This window comes from Leucopleurus acutus, assembly GCF_964270905.1.
Source record: "Leucopleurus acutus genome assembly, chromosome: 1".
In the NCBI taxonomy this organism is placed as follows: domain Eukaryota; kingdom Metazoa; phylum Chordata; class Mammalia; order Artiodactyla; family Delphinidae; genus Leucopleurus; species Leucopleurus acutus.
In genome coordinates this window covers 189,928,002-189,947,163 of record NC_139142.1, presented here as the reverse complement: position 1 = coordinate 189,947,163, position 19,162 = coordinate 189,928,002, and the positions used below count along the sequence as shown (strand labels likewise).

Below are 19,162 nucleotides of genomic sequence, written 5' to 3'. Positions count from 1 at the left end.
GGAATGTCAGGCTGATAGGATTGTTTTTGTTTGCCTGGGGGCTTTGAGCCATGCCAACAGCATGATTTAGAGTGGGTGTTTTGGGTCATGTCAAAACTCTGGACAGACAGGGTGAGCCTCCCTGGTTGGCAATAGTCTGCTCACTGCCACACATCATTCCTGGATGCCATGGGGAGAGGACAACGAGAAAACTCTGCCCTGTGCACTTCCTCTCGGCTGATTTTAATCTGTATCCTTTCGTTGCAGTAGACCATAACTGTGCGTAAAACAGCTTTCAGCATGTTCTGTGAGTCCTTCTAGCGAATTAAAGAAAAGCCCGAGGGTGGTCTTGGGGACCTCCAAATTTACAGTTGACGTCAGAAGTGAGGGTGGTCCTCTGGACCATTCCCTCTAACTGTACAGTGTCTTTCATATTAGACGGCTTCCTTGGATACCTGTTGATACTCGAGTGTCAGCTCCCACTTAAGCATGGATGGGTAAAAATCTGTGTGTCACACCTACACATGGACTGCACTTCACATTAGGCTGGCTGTTCAGTGGGAAACCTCCACGTAGATGTTTGCTCTTGGACTGGTCACATTCTATAGAGAAGACTTGTCAAATACTGCTTGAGGGAGGTGCTGATTGTCAATGGTCTGCAAGCCCAGGAGAAAGAAAGGTGGCGTCTCAGCATCCAGTATGCATATGCTAATGAATCCCTCCATCTTCTTTTGCTTTCAATTATTCCTTGGTGCCCCCCAGTCCCAAGCCCCTTGCCTTTTCCCCGCTTGTGGGGATGAGGCAGTAGCTTGATTGTTTATAGCTGGCAAGGGAAAGGAAGCTCTAATTGCTTCTCAGACAGACTTTCAAGTCTCTCTTTTATTCTCCTTCCCTGCCTCACCCCTGCCTCCATTTCTAGCAGTGTCTGATGCCACCAATTCCCAAGCCTTTTGGGGCTTCTCGGCCGTAAATCCAGTTGTTTCTTGACTTTCTTCACTGTCAGTTTAGGATTTAGTTTTTTCAGGGTGCTAAATCATTTGTCGCTTAATAATCTGCTTTCCGGCTTTCACAGTTTTCATGCTTTGTTTTCTCTCCTATTCTTTCTTTTTTGGGGGGTTGGTTCATTGATTTAAACCCTCTGGGTGAACTGGGTCACATCTATTGGTTCAGTAGGTTCTGAGATAGGATTTCATTTGATTTTGCCTAAGATTTTTAAGACTGGGGCCAGAAGCAAACACTCTCAAAACTGGAAGGGATGTGGGAGATCATATATGGGACTTGCCCGCTCCTTCCCACAAGCTGAAGTCGTGGCCCTGACAGGGGAAAAGACTAGCTTAATATCTCACAGCCAGAGAGGGGCGGGGCTGGGACTGGCTTCCGGATCTGGTGATTCCTAGGCTACCAGTTCTTGCTGCTAGGGACAAGAAGGAAGCCCCCAAACAGAGCTCAGCCTGAGGTTTTCAAATGAAGGTCCATAGAGATGTGCTGGGGTTCTGGATACGTTTGGCTTAAATTTCATTTTAAAGTAGATTTAAAGCACTCATGTTTATACTTTGCCCTTTTTTTTTTTTACCAATAAAACACTACTTTTATTGGATTAAAAATCCCTATACTGTCATTTTAGCATGGTTTTAGGAGAGAATAGACATAAATGCAAAGGTTCAATTCTTCCATCTTTGCCCAGACGTCAGGACTTTGTTTTCTGTATCTTTCTTGGCTTCCACGATGATGCAAGGTGACAGCAAGGACACAGAAGATACATAATGGTGTTGCTGACTAACTTCTCAGGAAGTAAAGGCGGTCCAGTAAAACAATCCCTTATTTTTTAGTTAGGTGGGTGGTAGGGTTTTACATTTTATCCTTGGTAATGTGCTTGATCATTCCTAACATAATGGAAAATGGGGGAAAAAACAAAGTATCGGGGTAAGAAATAACAGAAGGATGAAAGGCTACAAAAACAATGAAGAGAAAACAAAAGTGAGAAGATGCCCTTCCTCTGGCTTTCAGCGCCAACCTGGCCCCACCTCCCTTTTCTTGTTCTTTTTGCGCTTGAGGAGCATAATCCAAATAAGAATTCATTTCAATGCTTAGTAATAAAAAGAGAAAAAGAATCACCTGCTTTTAAACTTCATAATAGGTCTTTAAGGAGAATTAAGGTCTTATATTATTGATTAAAAAGACTTAAGAGATAGGGCTTCCCTGGTGGCACAGTGGTTGAGAGTCTGCCTGCTGATGCAGGGTTCGCGGGTTCATGCCCCGGTCCGGGAAAGATCTCACATGCTGGGGTAGCGGCTGGGCCCATAAGCCTGTGCTCCACCCACCCGCATACCGCAAAAAAAACAAAAAAACAAAAAAAACCCCAAAGACTTAAGAGATAGTATCATGTCTCAAGTACATTGTTATGTCTTAAGAAATACAACAATTACATAGAAGGTGTAGACCTTGTTTGGACCCTGGTTTGAGCAAACCAACTATAAAATGCCATTTTTGAGCCAAATCAGGATATTTGATTTTGGTCTGGGTATTAGATGACATTAATTTTGTTTGTATAGCTGATAATATTGTGGTTATGCATATACATAAATGCCCTAATTTATACAGGTGCATGAAGACATGCTATATGACAATTACTTGAAAATATCAAGATATTACTGCAAGCGGACTTCCCTGGTGGCGCAGTGGTTAAGAATCCGCCTGCCAATGCAGCGAACACGGGTTCAAGCCCTGGTCCGGTAAGATCCCACGTGCCGCAGAGCAAGTAGGCCCGTGCACAACAACTACTGAGCCTGTGCTCTAGAGCCTGCGAGCCACAACTGCTGAAGCCCGCGCGCCTAGAGCCCGTGCTCCGCAACAAGAGAAGCCACTGCAATGAGAAGCCTGCGCACCGCAAGGAAGAGTAGCCCCCGCTCGCCGCAACTAGAGAAAGCCCACGCGCAACAATGAAGACCCAACGCAGCCAAAAATAAACAAATTTATAAAAAAAAAAAACACAAAAGGGTAAAAAAAGAGGGAATGGGGCTTCCCTGGTGGCGCAGTGGTTGAGAATCTGCCTGCTAATACAGGGGACATGGGTTCGAGCCCTGGTCTGGGAAGATCCCACATGCCGCGGAGCAACTAGGCCTGTGAGCCACAACTACTGAGCCTACGCGTCTGGAGCCTGTGCTCCGCAACAAGAGAGGCCACGACAGTGAGAGGCCTGCGCACCGCGATGAAGAGTGGCCCCCGCTTGCCACAACTAGAGAAAGCAGTTGCACAGAAACGAAGACCCAACACAGCCAAAAATAAATAAATAAATTAAAGTACCCTTAATTAAAAAAAAAAGGGAATGAAAATTTTTAGGCAAAACAGCAAATGAGGTCATGGATGCTGACTCTATTTGGGAAAGGGAGCTCTGGAACACATGGAAAATGTGTAGAAACAAAATGGGACTAATAATACTAACAGTAAAAATAGTAGCTAAGACTCATCATAAATAGGCTTAGCTATCTTGCTGCTATTATCAATAATATAGAATAACTGCAAGATCTTACTTCTCCTTAAAAAGTTTTTTAAAAGGTGATTTTTAAAAAATTTATACTTGCTGCTCTATATCAGGCACTATATTTATCTCACTTATATGATCCCAACAAGCATGTGAGTTAGACACTGTTAATGTCACCTTTTTACATATGTGGAAACTAAGGTACAGAAATCTTAAGTGACTTGCCCAAGGCCCCATGCCCGGGAAACGGCAAGCGAGGATTCTCGTCCTGCCTGGAGACCATACCATTTACCTTTAAAATCCTGACCAAAAGAAAAAGAAATTATTTTTGGAATGCACAAAACCATGGCTATTTTGACCAAGGAGATTTCTGTTCAGTGTTTTATAGATATAATTTATGGTACATTGAAAAAGCAAAAATGCACCAGAAGCCCAACTGCTGTGCACGTAGTTTCTGGAAATTTGTAGGATAACTGTGTTCAGAGTCACCTCTAGCAGTTGTGATTTGATTTCTCCCAGGTGGAAAATATGTCCTTTCCCACACAGTAGTGACTGCCAGGTAAACTCAGTGTCCCTTTGCTGCCCAAAGGGGACTCCTGGGCGAAGAGGAGAGGCTGGCTGCAACTACAACATTTGACACCAGCTGGCTCCCCTAAACATAGGGCTTCTGCTACATTTTAACACTTTTTTTTGTTTGTTTGTTTTTAGTCCATGGCAACAGAACCATTACAGAAATTAGCTGCTTTAGAGTAAGACAGCAGTGGATGAGACAATTGGAAAATGAAATCTATTTGGGAAAGTAGAAGCATCCTATAAATGAGCCTTTCTGTTCATCCTGAAGTGTTCTGTCCATTGCACTTATGTGGGCCTACAGTTAACGAAGCTCTTTTCGCATGAAAAAGCAGAAAATGTTCTTTTGAAAAAAAAAATAAAAGGAAAGAAACATTAGTGATTTTTAAAAATGCTGAATCCTAGGTGTAGAGGGCTTAAAAATGACTCAGGTATGTACTTCGTGCCTGTGTTTTCAACTCAGACTCTTGCATGAGCAGGAAGAGTAAGAACCAATCTTGTTGATATAAACGATGTCCTCACCCACGGTGCATGTCATAGGCTTCACTAGGCGGCATTTGAATTGTGAATACTGCAGTTGTAGAAAGAAGAATGAACATAAAAACAAGGAATGAGGAAGATGGAGGAAGATTATAGGTTGTGTCCATGCAGTTTATGGCAAAGGAAAGCAGTGGCGTCTGGCTCAGGACAGGGGTACGTTCAGGGGATAGCTGCAGGTAGTAATTGAAATTTATATAGACTTTGGCTAAACTGTGACCACCACCCACATTATCCCCATAGTCTCCCAGGTCAGACATCATACCATTAAGCGTGATACAATCGCTCTCACAACAGGGGCTACTAGTTAGAGAGAACTCCAAGATGGTTACTGAAATGCTTGATGAAAACAAAGGACAAAAAGAACACCCCCATGCTCAGAAAGAAAAAATGGAATTGGTTTGCTGCAGGGCCTCTGGACATACCACGTGGCAATGGAAGGGGCGTTTCCCCCTCACAGACCCTCCAGGTCAGGATCCACATGGTGCAGAATAGAGAGAGCATTGATGAGAATATGTGTCAGTGACTATATTTAGCATGATACAGATTTTCTTTCTTTTGCAGAGACATAGGTACATTCTGTACCGCTACTAGTGTAATAATAATAAAAATGATCATTTACTGAGTGATTACTATGAGCTGACACATGACTGGGGGAAGACGTGAATCCCCAAAGGTATGGATGCTGCTCAGACCAAAATAACAGAGGCCCACTATAACATTACCATCCTCATTCAATAGAAAAAGAATCTGAGGCTCAAGGGGTTAAGTAACTTACCCAAGGTCACACAGCTGGTAGGTGAGGAAGCCGTCTTGACACCTCATATTTTGTGGACTGTGAGCGGACATATCCAGGCGGCACAATTCTGGGAACCATGTCCTTTGAACACATTTGTGTAGGATATAATAATTTTAATACAGTTAAATATGAACGTAACAAAGGCATTCTGAAACTTTGTTTCCGCTGCTCCTATCAGGGTGTTTCTGGGTTCCCAGGCTCTGGTGCATTATTTTTTTTTCGGTACGCGGGCCTCTCACTGTTGTGGCCTCTCCCGTTGTGGAGCACAGGCTCTGGACGCGCAGGCTCAGCGGCCATGGCTCACGGGACTTGTCGCTCCGCGGCATGTGGGATCCTCCCGGACCGGGGCACGAACCCGTGTCCCCTGCATCGGCAGGTGGACTCTCAACCACTGCGCCACCAGGGAAGCCCCATCTGGTGCATTTTTCATTGCAGTTATTGTATTCCTCATCTCTGTTTGGTTGTCCTTTATATTTTCTAACTCTTTGTTAAAAACTTTTAACCTCTCACTCTTTGCATCCATTCTTCTCCGGAGTTCTTTGATCACCTTTATGATCACTACCTGAACTCTTTCTCAGGTAGATTGCCTATCTCCACTTCACTTAGTTCTTCTTGCTGGGTTTTATCTTGTTCCTTCATCTGCAAGGTGTTCCTCTGTTGCCTCATTTTGCCTAAACTGCTGTTTTTTTTTTTTTTTTTTAACTTTTTTTTTTTTCGGCCGCACTGCGCAGCTTGCAGGATCTTAGTTCCCCGACCAGGGATCCAACCAGGGCCCTCAGCAGTGAAAGCACGGTGTCCCAACCACTGGACCGCCAGGGAACTCCCAACTCTGTATTTTTATATATGTGGTAGGTTAGGTACATTTCCCGACCTTGGAGAAGTGGCCTTTGGTAGCAGGCGTCTCATGTTTCCCCACAGCGCACTCCCCTCTTGTCACCTGACTCATATGCTCTAGGGGTCCCCCTAAGAGGGCTGCACGGGTCCTTCTTCGCGGCGGGCTGACCATGAGGGCGGTCGGGTAGGCTTGGCTGGCCCCGGGCCCTGCCTTGAGAGGAGGCTGCCGGCCGCTGCTCGGCAGGCCCAGGGCATGAAGCGGCTGACGGCGGACCCCAGGAGGCCTCAGGGCTAGTGCGGCCTCACCGGTGGGTCTGGGCTTTTGGGTGGAGCCAGGTCCTGGGGTTAGTGCCGGCTTACTGGAGGGCAGAGCCGGGTCGTGGAGTCTGGCTGCAGGGCCCAGGGCTCCCGGAGCTGGTGTCGGATTTCGGGGTGGGTGCGGGGAGCAGCCGGTTCTTGACCCAGTCGCGTACGAAGTCCAGGCTGTCCCGAAGCTCGTGTGGCCTGCTGGTGGTGAGTCACGGTCAGACCTTGCTGGTGGGCAGGCTGGGTCCGCAGGCTGTGGATTTACCACCTCTGGCGTCTCCCCTCGGGCGGGGGAGGTCGGTGGGAGGTGAGAGCCGGCTCCGTAGGGAGGGGCCGAGCGCAGGGGATTCTGGGACTGGTCCTGAACGCTGGCGGGCGGAGCTCGTCCCGGGCCCTCTGGTGGGCAGGGCTCTGTGCTCTGGGCGTCTTAAAGCAGCCTGACGGCTGAGGAGTGGGCCCGTGTCCTATCCTGAGGTGCTGCTTGGCCTGAGGCGTCCAGGCACTGGCACCAGCAGGCTGTTGGGCCTGAGCTAATAAGCTAGAGGGGAGGATTCCACAACGGCAGGCTTGCCAGCACTGGGGTCCGAGAAGGCCGCCGCCAGTGTCTGTGTCCCCAGCGTCAGCTGCTGTTGCCTTCTGCCTCGACAGGAGACCCCACGACCAGCAGGTAGGTCTGACCCAGGCTCCTGTCAAATTACTGCTTCTCTCCTGGGTCCCAGAACGTGTGAGATTTTATATGCGCCCTTTAAGAGTGGAGCCTCTATTTCCCACAGCCCTCTGAGTTGGCCCAAAAGTAAGCCCCTCTGGCCTTCAAGGCCAGATGCTCTGGGGTCTCATTGCTCCTGGCGCAGGACCCCCAGGCTTGGAAGCCCAGCATGTGATTGAGAACTCTCACTCCTTTGGGAGAACCTCTGCAACGTTATTATTCTCCAGTGTGTAGGTCACCCACCTGGGACTTGAATATATTGTGAGTCTGCCCCCTCCGACTGTTACCAAATTGGTTGCCTGGACTCGCGCAGTGGTTCTAGCCTGGGCTAAGACCCCTTGTCTTGGCCAGGGTGGTTCTTTTTTTTTTTTTTTTTTGCGGTACGTGGGCCTCTCACTGTTGGGGCCTCTCCCGTTGCGGAGCACAGGCTCCGGACGCGCAGGCCCAGCGGCCATGGCTCACGGGCCCAGCCGCTCCGTGGCATGTGGGATCTTCCCCGACCGGGGCACGAACCCGCGTCCCCTGCATCGGCAGGCGGACTCTCAACCACTGGGCCACCAGGGAAGCCCTGAGCAAGATGTTTTATCGTCTCTTTTTTTGGACTGTTCAGAGGCCTTTTTGGATTGTCAGGGTACTTGGCTATACTCTGATTAGCTAAAGTTCCTTGATAAGTGATGACTTCCAGATAAATAGTTTTCTGTGTAAGAAGGGTCTGTTTTTTAAAATAAATTTATTTATTTATGGCTGCGTTGGGTCTTCGTTGCTGTGTGCGGGCTTTCTCTAGTTGCGGCGAGCGGGGTCCACTCTTTGTTGCCGTGCGCGGGCTTCTCATTGCGGTGGCTTCTCTTGTTGCGGAGCACGGGCTCCAGGCGCACGGGCTTCAGTAGTTGTGGCTCATGGGCTCTAGAGCGCAGGCTCAGTAGTTGTGGCACATAGGGGCTTAGTTGCTCCGCGGCATGTGAGATCTTCCCGGACCAGGGCTCGAACCCATGTCCCCGGCATTGGCAGGCGGATTCTTAACCTCTGCACCACCAGGGAAGTCCCAGAAGGGTCTATTTTAAAACTAGAATTTCTTGTGTTCTTGCCACTCCACGATGGAGAGTTTAGCTGAATGAGATTTTATCACTAGCATAACTGTATAGAAAATGGATTCCTCAGAGAAACCTTGTATGCCCTGGTTTCAAAGTGGGAATAAAAATGATATGAGTTTTAATCTCTTATTCACTGTCCTAACTGTAAATTTGCCACCAAAATATTAGGGAATGACATAATTTCAGTTAATAATAAAACAAAAAGTTATTTTTCTTTTATTATTGAGATGGTAATAAAAAGTTGTAAAGAACATTTTGAAAAAACAAATAGTAAACAATTTAAAAAAGGAAATCACTTAATCTTACTTCCAGAGATAGTCATTGTTCATGTTTTTTACTGTGTCCTTCTAGACTTTTTGAGCGTACACACTCACTGATGAGTGTCCTCAAAAGATAGACTGCAAGTTTTTTTGCTCCCTTCAACTTGTATTTTACTCCAGTCATTCGGTTAAAAAGTCACCAAAGCTGGAACTGTCTGTTTCACTTTAGACAATTAGGTAATTTTTTTTTTTAATTAGGTAATTTTTATGGTGGTTGACTTACCATGCTTTGGGGAGGAGGGTAAAATATGACCTGTAAGACCAGGAATTTAGCTGTCTGAGCTCTATCATTCTGTGATGATGCCTGCACACCAAGAAAACACATGTCCGTTCATGAAAGCCAGGGGGACACAAAAGGACAGGCCTGTTGGTCAAGTCAACAAACAGCCTGTCAGTTGACTATGCTTTCCCTCTTCCAACTGTAGACCATGTGGATATTGGGTGTGTTCCCAAAGAGGTGGCGATTACTCCCAGAGACCTATGTTTACTCCGCCTGGGTCGAGTGTGCTTCAAGGCGTTCACAATTTATTGGAATCTGAAATGAAATGAAGAAAGCAAGTGAGCTGCTGTAACAAACAGGTGGCTTTCATTAAATATAACCATTAAACTTGTCCTGATTATTTACCAGACTGTGTTGGATTTCAATGTTTCCTTAATCTATTGATGGGCTATCACCACAAAATATGTCACTGAAGTAAAATAATGGCTGATGTGTTAATGAAAACCATCAGGGAGACCAGAAGCCTCCCCTCCATAGAATGAGGACAATGAAGAATCTGTTTAGGAAGAAAGAAGGAATTACTGATATTAATCAGATTGAACTACCTCTTTGGAGCTGTGTTTAGGATAGTGGAACAAAAGCACAAAGCTGTGTAAAGACCTGTTGAATTATAGGAGCACTTCTAATTAAGCACTTCACAATGAAAATCTGAGTTTTACAAAAGCAATTTTAAAGGGATGATTCTTTATTTTACAAATGATTCACAATATAGTTAACAATACTGTATTGTATGCTTAAAAATTTGCTAGGAGGATAGATCTTATGTTAAGTGTTCTTATCACTAATAACAGTACTAAAAATAATGATAAATAAGAGGGCAGGAGAAAACTTCCAGAGGTGATGGATAGGTTTATGACATTGATTATGATGATGGTTTCATGAGTGTATACTTATCTCCAAACTCATCAAGTTGTGCACATTAAGTATGTATAGCTTTTTATATGTGAATCATACCTCAATAAAGTGGTTTAAAAATAATAAAATTTAAGAACAACAAACACAAAAAGATTCACAATAGAATTTTTAAAAAGATTAATCATCCAGTAAATTTAACATAGCATTTTCATTTTAAAATTCTGTCTGTAGAGACCCGTGAGACGCGAGTACGTAGTATGTACGGGTGGGGGCGGCAAGGGAAAGGGATTAGCCATGTTATCTTTGATCAGAAAGGTGATCAGCACCACGAAAGCCCCAGCGGCCATTGGTCCCTACAGTCAGGCTGTGTTAGTCGACAGGACCATTTACATTTCAGGACAGCTAGGCATGGATCCTGCAAGTGGACAGCTTGTGCCAGGAGGGGTGGCAGAAGAGGCTAAACAAGCTCTTACAAACATGGGTGAAATTCTGAAAGCAGCAGGCTGTGACTTCACGAATGCGGTAAAAACGACTGTTTTGCTGGCTGACATAAACGACTTCAATACTGTCAATGACATCTACAAGCAGTATTTCTAGAGTAGTTTTCCTGCAAGAGCTGCTTACCAGGTAGCTGCTTTTACCAAAGGAGGCCGTGTTGAGATTGAAGCAGTAGCTGTCCAAGGACCTCTCGTGACAGCATCGCTCTAAGTGGGCCCAGTGTTATTCAGTCTGGAATTTTAATAATGTTTTTAAATCAACGTCTTAATCTTTACAGTATTTGTTGGAAAGTGTAAGGTTGACTGAAATATCTGAAGTTATTATGGAAATACCATATGATAAGGGGAATTGAACATGAGTTGAAGATTAATGATGAATCTAGTTACTGATGTTATAAATTACACTTCTATAACACTCATATTACTGGATGTGGGAAAAGAGACACACATTACATAGTTACTCAGAAAAATAAAAGTAAAGGGAAATAGCATATAGGAAAGATGAGTTACTATTCCTGAGAAATAAGAAAGAGCACACCTAATTCAATTAAACTCTATTAATTTAATGATGTGAACTATTTAGTTCTCATGTCAGATACATGATTCTGCTTTTACTTGAGTAAAATTAAAGCATTTAAGTTTGAATGGTAGAGGTAAAGGAGAAGAAACTGGACCAAATTTTATATAGATAATATTTTTCTAATGGAAATAAAATAGCATGCAGATTTAAAAAGGTAATAAAAAAATAAAATGAAATAAAATAAAATTCTGTCTGTAACATACTGGGAACATACCTAAAGTATAAAATAAAGAAATATGATACACGAAGTTTACAATGGAGGAAACCGGTGGGGGTGTGAAACCCTTCAGTTTTATCTGTTGGGTTCAGAGCAACTTCTACACACTGATTAACAAAGGAGAAATCACACTTCAGCAGTATTTCTTCTCTAATTTCCATAATGTATATGGAATTTGAAGGGACTTAGTGAAACCTTTTTACTAAGTAATCAAGGAAACTGAACTCAGGGAAACTAAGAGATTGCCTAAATCGGTCAACCAGTGAATGGCAGGTTCTCATAATGGTCAGAAACACAAGTTCTGGCATTTGACTGCCAAGTTCAAGTCCTGGCTTCTCAGGAAGCTTCATATCCTTGGGCAACTTGTTTCATTTCTCTAGATCTAGGTTTTCTTATCAGTAAAGTATAAGCTGAGCTTATCTACTACAGAGGGTGGCTGTGAGAATTGATTTTCCATGTGGCACACTTGGCGTTATTTGAAGTAAGCATTCAGTAAGTGTTAGCCACGATGGCTGCAGTATTCTCAATAATAAAAACCAGAACGAGAACTCAACTTTCCCGACCCCCATCCAGGGTCTTTTCCTTTACACAAGTAATCACAGATGATATTAAAATGTTTATCATGGTCTGGGTACCAACTGGTCAGAATGAACCCATACCACCAAGATGGCAGCCTTTGTGTTCCCCTCCCGGCAGGAAATCTCACAGGAACACAAGACAGTGGATGGCTCTACAGTTCCTGGAATGGATGTGTGGATTCCCTTTGTATAATTTTAGGGAGACATTAATGACTGTAGAATAAGTATCACTTGTGGTGGGGCTGTCACAGACTGTGACATCTCAAATAAACCACACAACCTCTCTGTAGCTCACACTTAATACTCAAACACTGTGCCAGGTTGTTATGGGGATCAGCAAGAATCAGAAATGTAAAAGCCCTTTGAAAAAGGGTAAACCATTACACAAATGCAGGAGATTTGTGAAATGCCTAAACCTTCGAGAAAACAGGTTCCAGGGGAAAATCAGCTAAGATCTGTATACCTCTTCCACTTTGTAACAGTTTACACTAAACCTGTCTGTGAGATTTAAAATGTCACATTCTATTTCTTCATTTTTACATTGGCCAAGGCAATCAAAGTGAAAGGTTTTCTTTACTTCTCTTCAGAAAGTGGATTTCTTCCTATTAACCAGGAATGATAAATTGGTAATCATTTCTCTGAAATTCTGCTTTTTTCTGTAATGTAATGCACTATTTTATAATAGGTTAATGAAAATATCACAAATTACATCTATTAACTAGAGACTCTATGTTCTTTAGTAAGTTTTTTCTTATGCTTGACCTAAACTTCTTTCACATGTGAGTGATGAATGTCTAAACCCATTTAAGGTTGGTAAACACTGCTTTAAACCATATTATGGAGTTGGTAATTTTTAAATGTCACAGCAGAGTGGCAAAGTTATAACTGGTGCTAAACGTCTATTTTAGATTTATGACATTTGTGCCTCTTCAGTAACACTTTGGCCTTTTTCCTCTTCTGACTTAACTTCCTTTCTCTTTCTTATTCTCTTTATAGATTGTTTCAATCTGTCTCACTTCTGAGACAACATTTCTGATTAGGACACCATTTGGGATCCTTTACTTACCCACGTCTTGTGTACAAATGCTTCTACAGACATTTACACAAACACGCAATCACAGAGAGCTAATCACATGAGGACTCAGCTCCAGCCTCTAATCACACGTGTGCTCACAAATATACAAAGCGTCACTGGAAATAGACAGTTTTCAAAGTTGCTCACAACAGTCTTTCTTTACTCTATGGCAAAATCTCATGCGTTCCTTGGCATGCTCTTTATTTAGGTTCCCAGAGGTGCAAAAATTGTTTCTGTGCGTGTGTGTAGGGGTAGAGTGGCAGAGGTCCTGACCCTGCAGAGACGATGACATCGCACATATATGAAGACAATAAAATAATTTAATTTTCACAATGAAGCCCCAACTTTGAGATTCTCTCTCCTCTTTAGTGCTACTGCTTTGCTGGTGCCCGAGGTGCATACTTGGTCCTCTGCTGGAGTCATCAAATTTCATTCATGCATCTGTAACCACACAGGTGCAATGGCTCATATCAACCCTCCCCCAGGTGTCAGACCTCGGACCTGGACCTTTCTAATGGTCTTTATTAGTTTTGGGGAGGTGTCTACTCTGTTGCACTTTCTACTCTTCATTTTTTGTTTTTCTTCTCATTACTCAGAGGAGCCGCTTAGCTCAATTACTTCTTCATATTGTGGTTCCCATCTCCTTGTTATTAGGGATTTGGCTGATGGGGTAAAACACGTGCTACCTCACAATATGGCATCTTGACATCTTGAATATTTTGGGTTGAAGGAATTTGGGATGTAGCAGGTGCAGAAAGGATTCTCTCATCTCCCCTCTTCCCCAAAGTGGGTCATGAGATCCTCATGAGAGAGGTGCCCTTCTTATCTTCACAGATGGAGTGATGCCAGGAGGAATCCAAATGATCAGGCCTTGCTAAATTCCCCCCAGTTTACTAACTTTATCTCGTATCCTTTTGTCCTATCACATTTTACCACGACTTCCCAGTCTTCATCAAACCTAGTGTAAAAATACTTGGGCTTAACTGCTTCTTCTGGTCTTCATTCCTTATGAATTCTCCTGTGTCACATAAAACTTATACTAAATAAATTTTTATGTTTTTCTCTTGTTAATTTGTCTTTCGTGAGTCCAGTGTACAGGGCCCCAGCCTGAGAACGTAAGATGAGTAGAGGAAGAGATTTTTTTCGCTCCCCGACAAGGCCGTCAGATTCGTGCAGGAGGTAACGATTCTGTACTAGAGCAGAGTAAGGAGAGAGACGCTTGAGGGCTGTCATTTCATCTGTGCTGCTTACCCCTGCCCTCTGAGAGTGGAGTGGGCTGAAGGTTCACTCATGCATTTGTTTGTTCATTCATATTTGTCTTATCCATCATTCAATTAATGCAGTTTTTGAGTGAAGACAGTACCCCAGGTACTGTGCTATTATCAAAGGAAACCGGGGCCAGACTGTAGCTAAAGCTGTAAAAACAGATTTTATTCAGGAACTCTTGCAACTGGGAAAAAGAGACCCCGGCATAGATTTGACCTTGATTCTGAATCAACAAGAAAAAGTGGGGATTTACAGCCAAGGAGCAGGGAGGGGGTTAGTGGAAGGAAATTACTAAGAGGAAACATCAGGGGTAGGGGGGATTCTGGTTAAACAAACTGAACAGGTTTGTAGCCGAGGGCAGGCAGCAGTGATCAGATATCACCCAGAGGATGATTCGGGTTGAGAAATTTGATCAGATATTAAGGGTGGGGTTCTCTGTAAACTGAGCTTAACAAGATTCTTGCTAAAACTGGGCAGTGCAGGCCTAACATGGATGGACACAGTCTAGGTTGAGGTCTAGTTGAAAAAGGACTTAGCACAGGGACTTCCTTGGCGGTCCAGTGGGTAAGACTCCATGCTTCCAATGCAGGGGGCCCAAGTTTGTTCCCTGGTCAGGGAACTAGATCCCACATGGTGCAACGAAAGATCCCGCATGCCACGACTAAGACCCAGCACAGCCAAATAAATATTAAAAAAAAGGACTTAGCACAGATGTAGAAAAGGAACTTATGGTTACTAGGGGGGAAAGCGGGAGTGGGGGGGGGTGGAGGGAGGGATAAACTGGGAGACCGGGATTGACATATACTATGTATAAAACAGATAACTCATAAGGACCTACTGTATAGCACAGAGAACTCTTCTCAATACTCTGTATTGACTTACATGGTAAAAGAATCTAAAAAAGAGTGGTTATATGTATAAATGATACACTTTGCTGTACAGCGGAAACTAACACAACATTGTAAATCAACTATACTCTAATAAAAATTAAAACAAAGAAAAGAAAAAGGACTTAGAGGAGCCTGCCTAGAGTCTGGTCAAGGAGAGAGCTGTGGTCACTAGGTGCTGGGGAACCAGCGAGGGGGAAAGGAGTCCATGACACTGTCCCTTCCCCCAAGGAACGAACAGATAGACAAAAAATTGCATCCTAAGATGTGGGTGTGAGTGGGGATGCCCAGTGAAGGAGGCAAATAACCTTGCTTAGAAAACTGGGTACATTTGATACCCAAAAACTGAGTTCATCTTGATGCTGAGCAGGGCCCAGTGGGGCTCCCAGGTACGGAGGCCTTTTTGTCCCGCATTTCTCGTAGGCAAGACTCCAGCCTCCAGGACCTTCCCTGAGTTCCAAAGGGTAGATTCAAACAGTTGCTAATCAAGGAAGGAGCAGCCATGAAACCACCTGAGGCAAGATTACAGGGACCAGAGAAGCTCATCAAGGTTAGACCACCTGAGACCCTCCACACACCCTAATCTTGTCAGCAACCCCACCCTTTTGAAACTTTGCAGAAGAAAGAAGAATGCAAGACTGTTACTGCCTTGATCCTTATCACATGATCCTTATCACCAGGAGTCCTGACTATATAACCTGTCCCTCTTCCCCAGGGAGGGGGGCACAGTTCTTGAGGTGCTAGCCTACTGTGTTTCCTCTTTGCCTGGCAAAGAAATAAAGCCATTCTGGGCTTCCCTGGTGGTGCAATGGTTAAGAATCCGCCTGCCAATGCAGGTGACATGGGTTCGAGCCCTGGTCCAGGAAGATCCCACATGCCGGGAGCAGCTAAGCCCGTGCACCACAACTACCGAGCCTGTGCCCTAGAGCCCATGAGCCACAACTACTGAACCCATGTGCCACAACTACTGAAGCCCGCTCACCTAGAGCCCATGCTCCACAACAAGAGAAGCCACTGCAGTGAGAAACCTGCGCACCGCAACGAAGAGTAGACCCTGCTCGCTGCAACTAGAGAAAAGCCCGCGCGCAGCAACGAAGACCCAGTGCAGCCAAAAATAAATAAATAAATAAGTTAAAAAAAAAAGAAATAAAGCCATTCTTTCTTTCTCCTCCATAACTCCATCTCCGTATTTCTGTTCAGCATCACACAGAGTGCCAAGATTTTGGCAACAATCTGTTGGTGGGTTTTGAGCCAATAGATACAACCAAGCCAGAGATCAGGAGAAGGAAGGATTTATTACTTGAAGCAAGTAAGGAGAACACTGGGGGTCTCTCCCAAAGCAGTGTCTCCCAGAAAAGCAAAATTGGGGAAGTTACAAGCTAAGGGTACATGCATATTCATGAAGGGGCTTGAGCAGAGGAGAATTCAGCATAGAATTGGGGCAAAGTTTGACAGAGTCCAAGCTTTAGTTGATTGAAGTCAGGTGGGTCAACATCATCATTCCATCCTCCACCTGGGTGGGGGCCTTAGTTCCTGCCCAACTCAAAGATATATTATTACGTATATCCCTTGAGGAACCAGGACCCTACCCCAAGCCTGCACTGTTGATTCTTGACTGCTCCTGCCTTGTTTCTGCATTCCCTTCCTTAAGATCATTAATTATGGAGACCTGTTCAAGGGCAAGCACTGTAGCCAGGCTTAGATCACAAAATGGCTTAGGCTAAAAGGGGTTCTCTTATGTCAAGAAAGTGAAGCCTGATTCTCCTTCTCCAGGGACCCTCTAACCTATCTGCTTACACCATCTTTTCCTTCATCCAAGAGGAGCAGTTTTAAAGACTGGTGTCTGGACCCCTGAGTTCTTAATCCGTTAGAGGAGCTGCAGAAACGTGGGGAGACCTCTCAAGAAACAAAGCCAGAGTTAGCTGAGTCGCTTTGAAGTAAGTATAAATCCAGATCTTTCTGGCCAGTTGAATTCCAACTGTTTGAAGTTCTTAACACAGGAAGATTTTCAGATGTGAAAAATGGTTTGCTCGTTCTTACCTTCTCCCCTTTAATGGACGTTTTTCCTTCAAATGTTATGCAGACGACTGAAGTATTCCCATTGTGAGAGTCCACTGGAAAGTCACGTCACAGTTCTAGACATGTTTGATGTTGAGGCTTGCTTTTGGATACTTGGCCTCGTGAGCTTATATATCTAGCGCCTTCTAAATCAGGAACTGATCCTTGACACAGAAAAGGCCTAACTCCCCAGGTTGAGAGGAAGAAGTGTAGGAGTTCAGCCTGGCTTCCTTTATTTTTCTGTGGGTGCCCTGAAAATATTTTCTATTAAAAAAAAAATTGGGGAATTAGAATAAGATATCCTGTTTCTGTGACCTCTGGTCAGAAAAATAGATTCTTTTAAAAAAGGATCTATTTCAACATTGATCAGATTTGCATTGCATGTTTTGGCGTGCCTTATGTGGACCAAATAAAATGGTCTGTGAGGAACTAGGTGGAAATAGTCTCTAGTGCCACTTCCTTTGTTGTACCTCTGGGATGGAGAGTTAGAAAATGAAGCTGGATAGAAAAAAATAAAAGCAGACTTTAGGGTTTATAGATGTTTGTGGGGTGTTTATTTGCATATATACAGACCCGCTAGTGGAGTCAGGGTGCTCCATCCTCTGTTAATTAGTAAAGAACATTTCTTTCTGATTCTTTTTTTTTTTTTTAATATTTATTTATTTATTTGGCTGCACCAGGTCTTAGGTGCAGCATGTGGGATCTTTTTTTTAGTTGTGGCATGCAAACTCTTAGTTGCGGCTTGTGGGATCTAGTTCTCTGACCAGGGATCAAACCTGGGCCCCTGCATTGGGAGTGGGCAGAGTCATAGCCATTGGACCACCAGGGAAGTCTCCTGATTCTTCTTAAAAAATTTTTATTGGTGTATAGATGATTTACAATGTTGTGTTAGTTTCAGATGTACAGCAAAGTGAATCAGTTTTACAGATACATATATGCTTTTTTTAGATTCTTTTCCCATATAGGTCATTACAGAGTATTGAGTAGAGTTCTCTGTGCTATACAGTAGGTCCTTATTAATTATCTATTTTATATATAGTAGTGTTGTTGGGCTATGCCCCACAGGCCTACAAGGCCTGTGCTTGCCCAACTTCAAGACTGAAGAAAGAGCCCGGAGTCAGCAATCAGGGACATCAAGGGTTTAATGGATGGGGGAGCTTACACGTCTGAAGCAAGGTCCTGGAGTGATACCCCACCATGTGCGGCAGACAGCGGGTAGGACATGGTGGCTGTCTTTCGCTCCCAGGGGGAAGGAATAGATTACCAGTTATAAGGAAATTGACATCAGGTGGGCTCATTAGTTACCAGGGAAACCAGCAAAGGGGCATGACCCTCATTGCCCTTTTGATAAACTATCATTAGCTGGGGCCTGGGGCAAAAGGAAGTTCAGTCATGAGAGTATGGTGTAGGTGAAGCAGGCCTTGGTCAGGCAGGGGATGTACAGAGAGCAAGAGAAGAGCCATCGTGAGTGGCCTGATGATACACGTGTGTATATGTCAATCCCAATCTCCCAATTGATCCCTCCCCCACCCCCTTCCTCCCCCCGCCCCCCGTAACCATAAGTTTGTTTTCTACATCTGTGATTCTATATTTTTGTTTTGTAAATAAGTTCATCTGAACCATGTTTTTAGCTTTCTACATATAAGTGATGTCATATACGTGTCTTTCTTTGTCTGACTTACTTCGCTTAGTATGATAATCTCTAGGTCCATCCATGTTGCTGTAAATGGCATTATTTCGTTCTTTTTTTATGCTGAGTAACATTCCATTGTATATATGTACCACACCTTCTTTATCCCCTCCTCTGTCAATGAACATTTAGGTTGCTTCCATGTCTTGGCTATTGTAAATAGTGCTGCAGTGAACACTGAGGTGCACGTATCATTTGGAATTTTGGGTTTCTCCAGATATATGCCCAGGAGTGGGATTGCTGGATCATATGGTAGCCCTATTTTTAGTCTTTTAAGGAACCTCCATACTGTTCTCTATAGTAGCTGCACCAATTTACATTCCCACCAACAGTATAAGGAAAAGTTCTCTCTAGTTGTGGCATGCGGGTTTTCTCTCTCTAGTTGTGGCATGTGGGTTGCAGGGTACATGGGCTCTGTAGCTTGTGGCACGCGGGCTCTCTAGTTGAGGTGCGTGAGCTCAGTAATCGTGGTGAGCTGGCTTAGTTGCCCTGCGGCATGTGGGATCTTAGTTCCCCCGACCAGGGATTGAACTCGCATCCCCTGCATCGGAAGGCA

At 44.1% G+C, this 19,162-nt stretch overlaps 1 pseudogene across 1 annotated transcript; it reads left to right on the top strand.

The window, feature by feature from the left end:
• Nucleotides 1-10,045: 10,045 nt before the first annotated feature.
• On the top strand, nt 10,046-10,755 carry LOC309962381 (2-iminobutanoate/2-iminopropanoate deaminase-like; annotated as a pseudogene). The gene has a single exon. The product of its transcript is annotated as a 2-iminobutanoate/2-iminopropanoate deaminase-like (transcript).
• The last annotated feature ends 8,407 nt before the right edge of the window (nt 10,756-19,162 follow it).